The following is a 13,824-nucleotide window of genomic DNA, read 5'->3' as shown; positions in this document are numbered from 1 at the left end:
ACTTGCTTTTAGGAAAGGCCAGCTTTTTCTAAAGCAATCTACAGCTTGCACTGAGAAAAAACTCCAGATGGAACCAAATGCACAGAGGCACCTTGGCAGGTGCTGTGACACAGCAGTGGCACATCTGCAGGGCAAAGCAGCTGGCACTGAGGAGCCAGGGCTGACAGTTCTGTGTGTTCTGACTGCTTTTACTTTATGTCAGTTGTGCTGCAGTCCTGTGGGCTGAATAACCGCTAGTAGGTGGACAGCATCTTTTATTTTATTGTTTGAGGGTAAATATGCTCTGGTAACAGTGTACAGTGAAAAATAAAGAATGGTAGGTGGGCATAATGAGATTACTTTAAAATATGCACTCCTGGATCAAACCATAATGTTTGTGTGATCACAGGGATGACCTTTTTAGTACAATGTCTTAAACTGAACAGCTCAGTGAATATCACAAATCTAACAAGATGTGTGTGTTTTTCACTCGGTGAAAGAGCCACAGGAGTAGGAGTCATTCCAGCTGTCTGATCTGCAGGTAGATGATGATGTTTGTAGAGACTTGAGAGAGTTTCTGCTATGCTGTTGAGTGCTCTGGTTCCTCTTTGCAGCTTTGCAGGAGCATGAGCTGAATGTCAACAGTGCCACAGGTCACTTGGTGTCCAGACTCTTTAAAATGTAGTGAATGATTTGTACACTTGTTACAGTTTGATCAGTCACTTGAATTCTGTGCATTCTTGAAGTTCAAGGGATTCCAGTCTGGAAGTGGCCCCAGCTGCTGGGTTCTGAGCTGGCCTGAACACAAAGCTGCTGGCAGAGCTTCCCCACGGCACAGCTGTCCCTGAAACTGGAGCATCCAGAGAGGGGGATTGCTGCTAAGTGATGGTGGCATTGCCCTGGCACAACACTGCAGTCCTCATCTTTGTTCTCTGATAAGTGTTTATGCATTTTACACCAACAGTCATTGGATAAAATTATATGGAGCACACAGAAGGAAGGGACTAGGAGCTCATGACTTCCTGGTTGCATCTCCAACAACTCATCTTTGCAATTTGCATTAAAAAATGTATTTTTTCCCTCTTTAAGTTTACTTAGCTTGTGTCCCAGATGCTTAAATTACTTTTTATATGGCATGCTGCAGTACAGAAAGGGTGCTCAGTTAATATGAATAAGAAATAAAAAATCTGGAAAGGAGTAGAATAAAATGAGTGTAGTAAGAACCAAAATACTTGTGTCACTCATGCAGAAAGGTTTTAGATATTTATTAACCATTATTGTGTTATCTTATAACTTCTTGGGCTGTGGTAAACCACATGGCCTTAGTTTGAGTATTTTTCAGGGTGACAGATCTGCCAGACATTAAGTCATGCTTCTGTAATGCTTTTGCTTTTTTCTGCCCTTGACAGTACCAGTCAGGTTCCTAGTACTTCATTCATGACCTATTATTGCTGTAATGGTCTGTTGTAGCTTTTCAAATAAGAAACACCAGCAGTGAATTAGTACAATTTTCACGTTCTTCATCAGTTATTCTCATAAACAGAAAGGGGTACATTTAATTACACCTTATAAAGATATCTGTAAGAACAAAATGCCATAGAAAAGCATTTTTCTTTTATTATGCTATGTGGAAGGGAGATGATAGAATCCTTCCAAAGATACTTTGGTTAGAAAAATACAAACTAAAATTCTGAAACAGTGCTGTGCCCTGAAATACACCTTTTAAAGCCTGAAGCAAGTTTCAGTATTACTTGAAAGGGTAGTTTTTTCATGTCCATAACTTGCATGTGGGAGATTGATTTCTGGTTTTGTATCAATACTATTCCAGTTTCTTTCTCAGGAAAAATCACCAGTTGTACTTGGATGAAGTTCTGTCAGGGAAACTTTTTATTCATCTTAAAGTATTTGGGTTTACTGAAGCCTCTAGACCAAGTAACCTATAAACCATTATATCCCTCTTAGTAGGAATTTTCTATTCTGTTATGAAGTTGTGGCTGTCACTTTGCATTAAATACTGTTCCTCTTCTGTGGCCATTTTCCACAGTTAAATTTGTTCTCATGTTCCTACTCTTTCTCAAGAGTTATCCTTATTTTTAGATTAAGCACATGATGGTAGATCATGCCTGCTGCTGAAATACCTTATTTTGCCTCTGAAATAACTTCTTCTGAAGGCCAAAAAGGAAAGAACAATCATTTTGTTAAGGGTGCAAGTTACCCATGTGTTGTGGTTTTTTCAGACTACAAAATAGAAATCTTCTTTCTCGGTAATTTATTAACTTGGGTGTTATGAGGACAGGCACCTCTGAAGGCCACAGAAGGCATCCATCCTATTGATTGTTTTTAATTGATTAATTTGTTTAGGTAACTGTCTTAAGGCTCTCTTCTAATTTACTTGGTGGCCAAAAGTGTTCAAAACAAGGGGAAAAAAGGTGCCAACAGCTTAGAAAGTAGTTAATCACTCTCAGCCAAATTCTGCAGTAGAGAAGCATATCCTGATGTGGGTTTATTGAGTAGTTTCATTGTGTGTTTTTTTCATCATTTTATAGAATCCTATTATTTGTGTCAAGTGGGTTTTTTTCCTGCACAGAAGTTTCACATTTTATTATTAAAAACTTAATTGTGTTTACTGCAGAGAGTAAAGGCCCTTCTAGAAACAGCCATGTAGAAATATTCACTGCCTAAAAAAATGATTGTTTAATAATTGATTTTTTTTAAGTAAAAGAATAACTTTGGTTTGGACAGATTTTTCTTTTCTCTTGCTTTGTTAAATGTGTGATGATTAAAATTTTGGTGCATGCTGTAGGGTATTTCTCAGTGTCACTTAGAAATGTCTGGATTTATGACTATATAAAGCTTTATAGACTGTTTCATTCCAGTATCCAATTTAGATGATAAAGAATGCAGTACAGTATATAAATAACTTCATGAAAAAACAGAGTTAAATTTAAGTAGTGAAAGCAGTTTTTTATCACCATGGACAGATTTTTAGAAGCCTTATCAAATGCTTGAATTAAATTCTTTTTTATTGATTTTCATGAAAGACATCCTGGGAGACACTGCTGTCCTGTGTTAGCAGTACTGATAAAGAAGTTGGAAAGAATTGTGAAGAGGTTACTAATTTTGGAGGTCTTTTACTTCAATTATTACTTGTTCTACTAAGTCTAGCAGGCTTCAAGGCTGTGCTTAGTGGGGTAGAATTTTATCCATGATGTTTCATCTCTGTCAGTGCATCAAAGGAATTTTGCTCAGATGGAAACCCAGGAGCTGCTGCTTGGTGCAGCTGCCTGCCCTGAAGGAGATCAGAGCAATCATTTTCCTGTGCTTTGGTCACCTCTGCAGGGCCCTGGCTGGGCTGACTCTGAATGCAGATGTCCCTCAATTTACAAGTGAGATTTTCACCCAGCAGGAGAACAATATCAGCTTTTGTGTGACTGGGGCCTCTCTGCTGGCTTTGTCTGCATCTGTCTGTCCCAAGGCAGAGATAGTTCTCTAGGCTGATGTCTTTTGGCTGTTAATTTTAAAAGTTTGTTACAAATTTTCATAGAGGGAATCATTGAGGTAAGTTTTGTTATTTCTGTGATAGAAATGTTACAAGCTTTCAAGAAAGTTTATTTTATTTTTTGCTGGCTTAATACATTACGCATGTATGGTTTTAACAAAATGAGGATAAATAAATTTTGGTCTGGCCATTTGTATCATATCTATGTGTGCAGCGACTTCTTTCTTTTTCTAGTTTAATTTATATTCACAGTGCATATTTAAGGCATGCTGATTTCTCAAGAGAATCTCACTTCTGTGTCTGTTATCCTCTGCTGCTCATGGTAGTGTTTCACAGGAACCTGCATCTGTGCACACTTCAGAGTTTCCTTAGGATTTCTTTTGAACTCTGTCATCCAGACAGATTTGGTCCTGAAGTCCAGACTTTTAAGGAAACATATTTTCTCTTTTGCTAAAATGAATGTTGTTGGAACCTCAGTTTAGCTTCTTACATGGTTGGCTAAAGCTTTTTGCTGGGTTTATTTTGGTTTGTTCTGTTTACCCTCCCAGGCTGGATGTTGGCACAGTAAATTTGAATGTCCTTTGTAAAAGTTGCAGTTATTCAGCAGTGTCCAGGCAGGGCTGATACTATAGTCCTCTACTTAACAATGTTCTAAACTCTCCATGTATTTATCCCTGATCTGCTCTTTTTGGAGCAAAGTGTATTATTTTAACAATTATAATATGTACTTTATAATTTAAAAAAGGGGGGGGAACAAAAAACCTTTAGATTTTTCTCTTCAGGTTGCTTTCATTTCCTTTTTTCTTTAATTTTAATTCATAAATAGACTGGTGGAATATCTATCATATGATATAGAAAATAAAACTAGCAGGTGTGTATAGCAAGCTTAAATATTTTCCTAGATCATCCAGTTTTACTGTGTTTTGATTTGAATGAGAATAACTTTATATGTGAATCACATAGTGTGGTGTGAGTTTTTTTGGATGCACATTGGTCTTTACCCTCTTGAATACTGATTTTGTTAGCACTTATAGGGGGAACATGTTTTAGTGAAACCTGAATGCTTCTCTTTTGCAAAAACAGACCACAAAGTGTGTTATGGATGCCTTGCTTACAATTCCTCAGAGCATGTTATGCTGTAGTGAAATATTACTGTATCATTTTTAAAACACATTGTTTTCATATTTTTAATTGTCCTTTATTTCATATCATTGTAAGACAAAAACACATGGAAAATATTTGTTAAAAAAAAACCAGAAGAAACTATGTTGGCAGGAAGGCACCTTGCTATTTGGGGAATCAAATCTGGCTTTTATCCCAGAGCAGAGGCAGCATGCTCAGCCCCAGGAGTGGGAGGGACTGTCCCACACTGCAGTGGGAACTCCTTTTCCCAGCAGTGGAGACAGAACAATGGCCAAGCCTTAGGGAGAATTGGGGAGAATTCCTTCAGCAGGTGGGCTGGATCATCACCAGCAGTGCAGTGCATTTGTTCTCCAGCAGGTAACTTCACTGGAAGCTCTGTCTGAAAGAACACAAAAAGCAGAGGCTATCCTGGAATTCTTTCTGCATTATTTCATAATCATTCTCTAAAATACTTTCCATTTTCATCTTCCACTGTACCTTTGCATTTCATTTTCTCTGCTGCTGGAATAGGTGGATCACTTTGCCACTCAGCATCCTCTCCTTGTTTTCTTGTTCTTCCTGTTCCTCTGCCTTACAAATGAAATGGGGAATTTATTTTATATTTAGCCTTCAGAGCAGAAGGCACTGTTCCACATTTTTATAATATGTAATACTGATAAGTGAGTGGGTCTCTTAAACCCAAGGCTAATACAAATATGAGCCAACAGTTACTTTTATATTAATTGAGAGTAATTTTTGAGAAATTTATGCATCCACCACTTTCCAACAGTGCAAAATTCTGTTTTCATGACACTGTGAGTTACTTTGTTATGCTTAACCTGTTTTCTTTTTAACTAATATTCCGTCATTTTGAGTAATTATAAGCTTGATACTGATGTGGTGAATCCTCAAGTGAAATTCAGCTTGCTAATGTATTTTAAATGCCAGTTTTAGTACTTAGCCCATTCTTCTTGGCCTGATGTCATCTCCTCTATGTAAAAGGTGTGTCATTATGTCTGTGTGCACCAACATCTCTTACTCCAAATCCATAGACTTCCTTTTTTATGTGGAACTAAAAATTCCCATTATTTCAGTCCGTTTTTAATTTACTGGGCCCCGATACATCAAAGAATAGTAGCATTGTATTCCTGACATTTGTGGAATATTTAATTAACTTCATTAATATTGTCTTGAGATAAAGAGGATCAATTTCATATTTAACTTTCTGCATTTCCTTCACTTCTTGTGTTGTGTGTAGTTCAAGTTTCTTTTTAACCATGAGGGCTACCTATTGTGTTTGGGATTTTTTTCTTATAAACCTTCAGATTCTTAGGTTTATTATTTCTCCTAGAGTTTGGGATCTGCTCTGAGAAATGACAAAAATAAGGAAATGCTGCAGCACCTGGGCTGCAAATCTTGAATAATGCTTCAGCTTTCTTAGTGCTGGGAGCTTAACTTTGGAGTGATACTTCAGTCTGCACTTCGTTTGCATTCAAAAACCCAAAGGCAATGTATGAAGAGCCCAATGAGCTCTGCCTCTGTCTCTGAATTCAGTCAGTCCTCTCTGCCTCCTTCTTCCAGTCCTTCAGGTACTTGGCTGGGGCCTGTTGTCTGTTCTAGATGCTGGTGATGTCATTGCAGTGTATTTTTATTCTCAGAATATCCTTGCAGAAAATTTATGTGAATAGGGAGAAACAAAAATAGTTGTGAATTCCAGCATTAACACCTCCTGGTGCAGTGTGTGCTCCATGTCACAAAACCGGGGAGGAGCTGTGTTCTTCTTAGTTATTGTGCATTTAACTGATTTTATGGGTTCTCTGTCCCCCTGGAATGAGGTTTTTGGTCATTAACATTTTTTCTTCAGGGTGATGATCCAACCCTGACAAGGTACTTTGGCCAACAGGTTTGGGAATGAAGCCCGTTCAAGCCTAACCCAACTCTGTTAGTTCCTGTTCTTGGTTATTAGTCCATACTGAAAGGTGAGGGAAAGACAGGAGCAAAGGTTATTCTGTGGGGTGTAGCAAGGTGTTGTCCATGGAATAAATCTCTTTATGAAGCCCTTCTGTACTGAGGGAGTAATTTTTCCTGGTGCTTATTGAATCATTTGGGTTGGAAAAAATCTTTAAGGTCATCAAGTCCAGCTGTAAACCCAACACTGCTAAGTGCACCCCTTCACCAGGCAGCCTGTTCCAGAGCTTGATAACACTTTTTGTGAAAAATTTCCCTAATATCTAATCTAAAACCTTTCCTAGCACAACTTAAGACTATTTGCTCCTGACCTATCCCTTGTTACTTGGGAGAGGAGATCAACCCCCAGCTTGCTCCTCCTTTGAGTGAGTTATAGCGAGTGATAAGGTCTCCTCTGAGCCTCCTTTTCTCCAGACTAAACACCCCAAGTTCTCTGCTTCCCTGTTTAGACTTATGTTCCAGACCGTTTATCTAAACTCCTTCCAGCACTTCAATGTCTTTTACATTTACTTTTAACTGATCAGCTGCATGGTGTCATCTCTAAAAAGTGCTTTGTCTTGGTTTTGTTAAGATCAGCTTCAATGATATCCAATGCAGTAAAAAAGAAGAAAAAAAGTGACTCTGTTATTGAAATAACGGGATTTTTGTGTCCTTGAAGTCACTAATATGGCAGAGTGCTTTGGGAAATACTGTTCTAAGCCCAAGTTTTTCCCAACATTACTACTGGTACATTCCAGTGTGAGAGTGTTTTGCTTTTTTTAAATGGGACCTTTGAATTTTTGTTTTCCAACTGCTGTGCTGGTTTTGTTGGTACTGCCATGTGCAAATCAGTACCTTTAACTCATCCTAGTTTGGCATATTTCATCTTTGCAAAAGATATTGAAACATTTGCAGTGTGAACAGAATAAAGTCTGGTTATGTCTGTGTACTGTCTGGCATGTCTTCAACATCTGCCACTTGTGGAGAACTGCAGCTTCTGCAGTCAATAACATTTTTATGATGAGTATTAATATGGGTTTGCCTTAAAATAGGAGACAAATTACTAGGTTAGAGTCCTACTTTGTAAGGAAATAAAATGCTGTCAGACACCAGTGTCTGGGTTCATCATACATGAATGAGGCATTTAGGGACACCTGAAATTAAATAGAAGAAAATAATGTCTGCTGTGATTTTGAGGAGTAGCATAACCATTCATTATCAGTACTTCTGTGAGACAACTTGAAATAAATAAATAAATAAATAAATAAATCTTTTCTTGGTAACTGTGGAGCAAATCCAAAGGCATAATTCAAAATTCAGTTGTGGGGGAAGAAATGCACACACCTGGAGTTTTATTTTGTACAAATATAGTCCTTTCCTTGGCTCTTTTGCCTCTGAAGTGTTATGGCTTTGATTTTACAGAGTAAGTGCATAGCACTTGATAATCTCTGCTAAAAAGGAATATGTTCCACAACAGAGCCAAAATTTGTTTGCAGGTCATGTACACTGAGGGTAGAAACTTCAACCTTTGCGAAGAAATAGAATATACAAATCAGATATTACTGGATATCTGTGGGGTCTGAACCAATGTAAGCAGAAATGTGTCCTTGAATCTGTTTGTCACTGTATCAGTGTGTGGAGCTGCAGGGATTTGTGTAGTCTTTGTTTCAGACTGAACTCTGTGATTTCCCCACAGTTCATGACTGCCTGCAGTTTTGCTACAGCATTATAACCTTTTGAGAGAATTTAAACTTGGATACATTTTCACTTTTTGATGTTTTGATCAAAAGATATACAACAGATATGCCAACAGTTAGCTACATAACAGGATAAAAAACCTTTTCAGTGTTCTTTACCTGAACCTTCTGGTTCCCCTCGTGTCTCCAAGCATACAAAATATGTCAGTGGAAGATATACTTGATAAAATATTGACTGGTAATGTCTAATGCCACAGGGCATCTCTCCCTGCTGCTGGCACAGGTGAAGGGCTGTGTGCTTTTCCTTACAGTTTTTGTGTCATCAGATTGCCACTGACAGACCCTGGGAAGGCAGTGAAGAGGATTTCTTTCTGGAATCCTTTTTGCCCTTTGGATCACTACAATGGCAATACATGCACAGTCTTTGGCTGTGGCTGGGACTGTGTTTTCCATCTCAAAGGAGCCTACAATCATTTCAGGGTTCCACTTTTACTAAAGGGAACTGTATCTCTCACCTGTCATTTATGTTCATCCTCAGTAAAATAAACCTTCATCATTTGTCTTTTACTAAGATGCTGTTCTGGCAACTCTGCCTGTCTGACAGGCAGTTTGTTGTCTGTACAACACACCAGAGGGTCAAGAATTTTATTCTATCAGTTCTTGAAGTAGATAAGTTCATGTATCTCCTTCTCCCATAGCAAGGCACTGACCCCTAAGAAGCAAGTATTATCTTTTGTGCCTCAGAAATGTGGTCATTAACAACCTGTTAATACATATTAAACATTCTCCAGTTGGCATTTAGCTTCAGTGGTGTGCCAGGATTTCAGGGTTTGTGCAGTGAAGTTTGTCATTCTCACTCCCTACAATACACTTGTTTGCCAGTCACACAGTGGGAACTGAACTAATGCTCAAAAAAAATGGTTCTGCCCAGTTGAGTTTCTCTCCTCTGTTCTTACCTCCAAAAAGTTACATTTTGGTTTATAACAAAACAAGTGAAGAAGCCCAGATGAGGAATGATCAAAAAAAAATAAGGCAGCTTTGAGTAAAAGCTGAAATTGCATAGGGCTGACTGAGTTTAGCTGGCATCATTTTCTCCTATGTGTAGTAGGTAAAGATGTAAGAAAATCTGATTTTATGTTTATTTCTGATACAGGTAGCACCAAGTGTAACTCTGTTCTAAAAGACACATTATGAGTATGTAGGAATATAGATGACTTCTGAAAACAAGATACAGTTGTCCTGCTTTTTGCAGATAAAAGTTCCTCTAAAAATTTGAGTTTTTATTTCTGCTCTGTCATGTAAATGATCAAACTTAAAATTGAAATTCAGGGTGCAGTTGCTACTGCAACATTTTTTACTGGAAAAGTTATTCATGTGTTGCTTGAATGCGAATATGCACAGAGGAATTGAGTATTTCAAATCTGCATGACCCTTGTCAGGGTTACTGAAAGTCTGAGTGCTTCCAGTAACAAGCTGCAGTGTTGGCAGCTGCCAGTTCTGGGGCATGACAGAAACAAACACTTGTTCAGACAGAATTCATGTTCTGCTTCAGACTGGCTTCTGTGAACACTCTGTCAGGGAATCTTGAGTTTAGCTGATAAACTGCTTCCTGAACCCTTTTGCTGAATTCGTTTTGTTTGCATTGTGCAGCATTTCACTGGGTGAGGAACTGGCATGCAGATGTTGATTATGCTCCTCTTCTACAGTGAGTGTATAGCAGAAAAAGATTTGAAGCTGTAGAGGGCTGTAGCCAAAATGCTCTAACAGGCACAAATAGAGTCTGAAAGATGCTTTGGACTTTAGTACGGGATGGAACTGTAACATGTTCTGGGATAATTCTGTAGAATTATGCTGGGAAGCAAATGTTAGGTCTATGATGCTGAAATGGTAAAAATTAACTTCATGCACAGTCCTTAACAGTGGAGAACAGCAGGTTGGAAAGAGTAAACTGTCTTTAAACAAAGATAAGGCCTCTGCTGTGACCTTGCTACTCTGTGTTTTCCAGTAGGAGTTATTAGCTTCAGGGATGTGTTTCCTTGAGTGCTTAGAATCCCAGGAAAAGAGGCTCCCATGGGAACATTATAATATTTTGCATGGAAAAGGAGATGTGAAACAGAACTAGCAGAAGAAAGAATGATGTGATCTAGCATAAATCTAATTGGCCCTTTAATTTTAGCCATTCTTTGATGCTTCTACTTGTGAGTATTATTTATTCAGTGGACATGAATTTCCTTCAGTCTCTGAGCACATAAAACCTCTGGGGTGGATGGAGAACCAGGACAGGGAGCTGTGGGAGGTAACAGAGCAAAAACTCTCTTTGTTAGTAAATGCTGCTGTGCAAGGGGCAGCACCTCCAGATGAGAATTTTTCAGATTGTCCCAAAACCTAAAAGCGATTAAAAACAACCCTCTAATATCACTGTGTTGCCTGTGGTTAAACTGTTCAGAAAGTGAAATATATAAGGACGTACTGTAATGATTATTTTTAGATGTTTCAATGTGGGAGTTTAATATTTGAGGTTGGCAGCCAAGTATCTGGTCTGAATTGCAACTGGATCCCCACAAAATGTGTGTTTGTATTGAATGATCAGGAGGCTTCATGCTCTAGCAGTTCAGTAGCTCTTGTTTTAAGAAGTTTCTCACTTGCTTCACAGGAACTTTGAGGTCTGGGTAGCTAAAATACTTACTGATTTCACTGTGATCTGATCTTTATTACATTCAGGATCAGACTAGGTGGTGAAGCTGCATTTCTGCTGCTTGTGAAATATCTGAATTTTTCAGTGTGACATTGAATGGGGGTTGCATTGGAACAGTATTCTGACTCCTCTTACAGGAAATTGTTAAAAAGGAATTTCTGCACATCTGAAAAACTAGTCAGAAGAGCAGAGTTGGTTGTTTTGTCTCCACTGCCTGATTGTGGATTAGGCTTTGGGCTGTCTGCTTTAAATATCAGAAGAGAGGAGCTCCCTTTGTACAGGCAGAAGACAAAAAGTCTTGACACTGCAAAAGCTGGTGAACTGATAGCAACTCAACTTGTGGGTATTCTCTTCATAGCTTTTGTGTTCTAGCATGCAAAATTTAAATCAGAACTTGCTTTGATAAGCAGTACTATACTGTTTATTAGCTATAATGTCAATGTATGCTTGTTATATCAAGTTTGTTAATACTTCAGTTGGGATTGTTAATCTTGTCAAGAGCAAGCTCTCAATTTCAATTTTCTTTCTAGGAAATGCAGAATAATTGATGCTGAGGAGTGAGATTGACATAAAAAGTATTCGAAAGTCTGGACATGCTAAAAGTTACATATGCTGTGTCATTTTACCTTTTTTTAAATTATTATAAAATTTTAATTGGTGTGTTTATGCTTATTGCTGAGTGAAATTGTTGGAGGTTGGGTACCTGGGCTGAGGGGGCAGAGTTATTTGCTGGAGAATAGAGTCTCTCAGCAAAAAGAAAGCCATGATTAGGGCACACATTTTGTCCTGCTGTAAGTCTGTTGTTAGTGCATAGAAAAGCTTTCTGCAGAGGACAGTGAAGAATGAGCCAGTTCATTCTTCTCTACAAGAAACCACCTTTGGTGTGGTCCCTGTAGAATTTAGATTTTCAGGGTTGCTGAAAGGAGGCGGTATTGTGAAGAGGATGGGTTTCTGTGATGAAAATATTGTAGCTAACTGCGCAAAGTAATGTGTTTACCACAGGGAGCATACAGAGCCTGGCTGAAATGTAATTAATGTTCACTTCAATCTATGATGTGTGCAGATGTTACTCAAAATTTTCTTATACACTTTTTGAAAACACTCATGTAAATGTGTGTTAGGTTCTTACATCCAAGGGAGCAAATGTTCTTTTTAATGCCTGAATGAAACCTTTACATTCAAACGCTTTCACAAATTAATTGTGCAAGCAGTAAATTCCTTAATTCTAAATTGTTTTTGCTACAACTAGTATTTAAGTGGAAAAATATTGAAAAGTATTGCAAAACCAGTCTTTTTTCAAAGATTGCAAGGGAAGTGGGACTGCTTCACCAGTTCTGGTGCATTAGTGCACATTATAAGCTTTGCTCCTCTTGCCTCTTGTAAAACATCTCCTTGAAGTAACTTAAATTAGAGTATGCCATTTCAAAATTATCTCCTCCTGCTAGTGAATCTACTAAATTCACATCCATTCTCTGGGTGAGGCAGTGTTCTAGCTCCACAATTAATAGATCCCTTGCCTTGGGTAATACATCAGCCTTAAAGCTTAATGCAAATATGAAGGTTTTTCTTTCAAGTGCTGTCAGAGTTCCTTCTGATAGTTTGATGCCTTCAAAGCAAACCTCAGTAAGCAGAAATCCTGGAAGATGAAATTTAGGTGCTATGCCTCAGCATGAAGGCACTGTGGAAAAATAAATGCACTCTTGTTTAGTCTGAACTTTGCCTTGATTTTTTTCTAAACATTATTTGAAGAACTCTGCTCCCTAATTTTCTTTTTGCCTCCTTCCTAATCTCAGAAGATAACTCTCCCATGTTAGTGGGGGAAAAATTATTTCTGTAAAATGCTGGTTGTTTTGGGTCACAGTAACAAGGGAAATCAGCAACTTAGAGACTTAGCTTCTCAACCATTGCTAGAAGTAACTAATAAAAATATTTTCAAGGTAACTTTTCTATAATTTCATTGCTCTTAAAAAGGAAAAAGACATTCAGTAATATTCATGGTGGGTATTGTGCATTTTGTGCTGTGCTTTGGTCAGGACACAGTGCTCAGTGCAGTTTCTTAACAGGCATAGGGTGGTACTTTGTAATTTGCAGTTGCTGGACTTTGGGTAGATTTTGTTAATTTATTTAAGAAAAGGTAAAACAAATAATTGTGTGCACAAATAAAATATCTCCTGAACTACAAGCTGGGAGAAAGCTTTTATCACAAAACTTTCAAGGCTGCTTAAACTGTGGAGTTTAGTGGTGTTTTGGCAGCACAAGCTGAAGTTGTTGCATTGGAAGAAACTGATTTAGCTCGATTTTTCTACTTTTCTTTCCCCAAGAGAGTGGTGTAACTGTCCTGCAGGGAATGTTTTTTTGGAAGTGACACTGTTTGCTGGTTTTGTGCTTATTTGTGTATGGGCTTGAGATGTTCAACATGTTTGTTAAATTGTTAACCCAGGGAAGTGATGGTGGTGTTGGGTTGCATTTATGGCAGTTTATGTATCTAAAACTGAGTGGTATTTCATGTTGTGTGAGAAAGAGAAGAGGGCAGTTCCGTGTCCTGGCAGGATTCCCTTTTTCAAACATCCAAGGCCATTCTGAACCAAACAGTGGAGCTGAGAACTTCCAGAGGAAGCTCCTGAGCACTCCTTGCTGAGCAGCCTAAATGGTGATTTCTTGTCACCTCATCCTTGGCATTATCAGGGTTTGCTGAAGATTTTAGAATCACTTTTATATTTTGAATGCTTTTTTGTATTCAGTATTTTGAATTTCAGTTAAATTTTGAGTGTTTCCAAAGTTGAGAGATTCCCCAGCTTCCCTGGGCAACTTGTTGCAGTGTTTCACCACCCTTGTTGTGATAAAAATTTCTCTAATTCCCTAAAAATGTTATTTGTGCTTTTTTT

The 13,824-nt window shown here is 38.1% G+C and overlaps 1 protein-coding gene across 6 annotated transcripts in view; it reads left to right on the top strand.

Annotated features, from left to right (window-relative positions):
* CASK (calcium/calmodulin dependent serine protein kinase) overlaps positions 1-13,824 on the top strand; it is a 139,735-nt gene that overhangs the window by 86,703 nt on the left and 39,208 nt on the right. The window lies entirely within an intron of this gene.

The sequence above is a fragment of the Geospiza fortis genome, unplaced genomic scaffold (genome assembly GCF_000277835.1).
Source record: "Geospiza fortis unplaced genomic scaffold, GeoFor_1.0 scaffold20, whole genome shotgun sequence".
Classification (NCBI taxonomy): domain Eukaryota; kingdom Metazoa; phylum Chordata; class Aves; order Passeriformes; family Thraupidae; genus Geospiza; species Geospiza fortis.
Note: the sequence above shows the minus strand (reverse complement) of the source record. Positions and strands in the feature narration are given on the sequence as shown.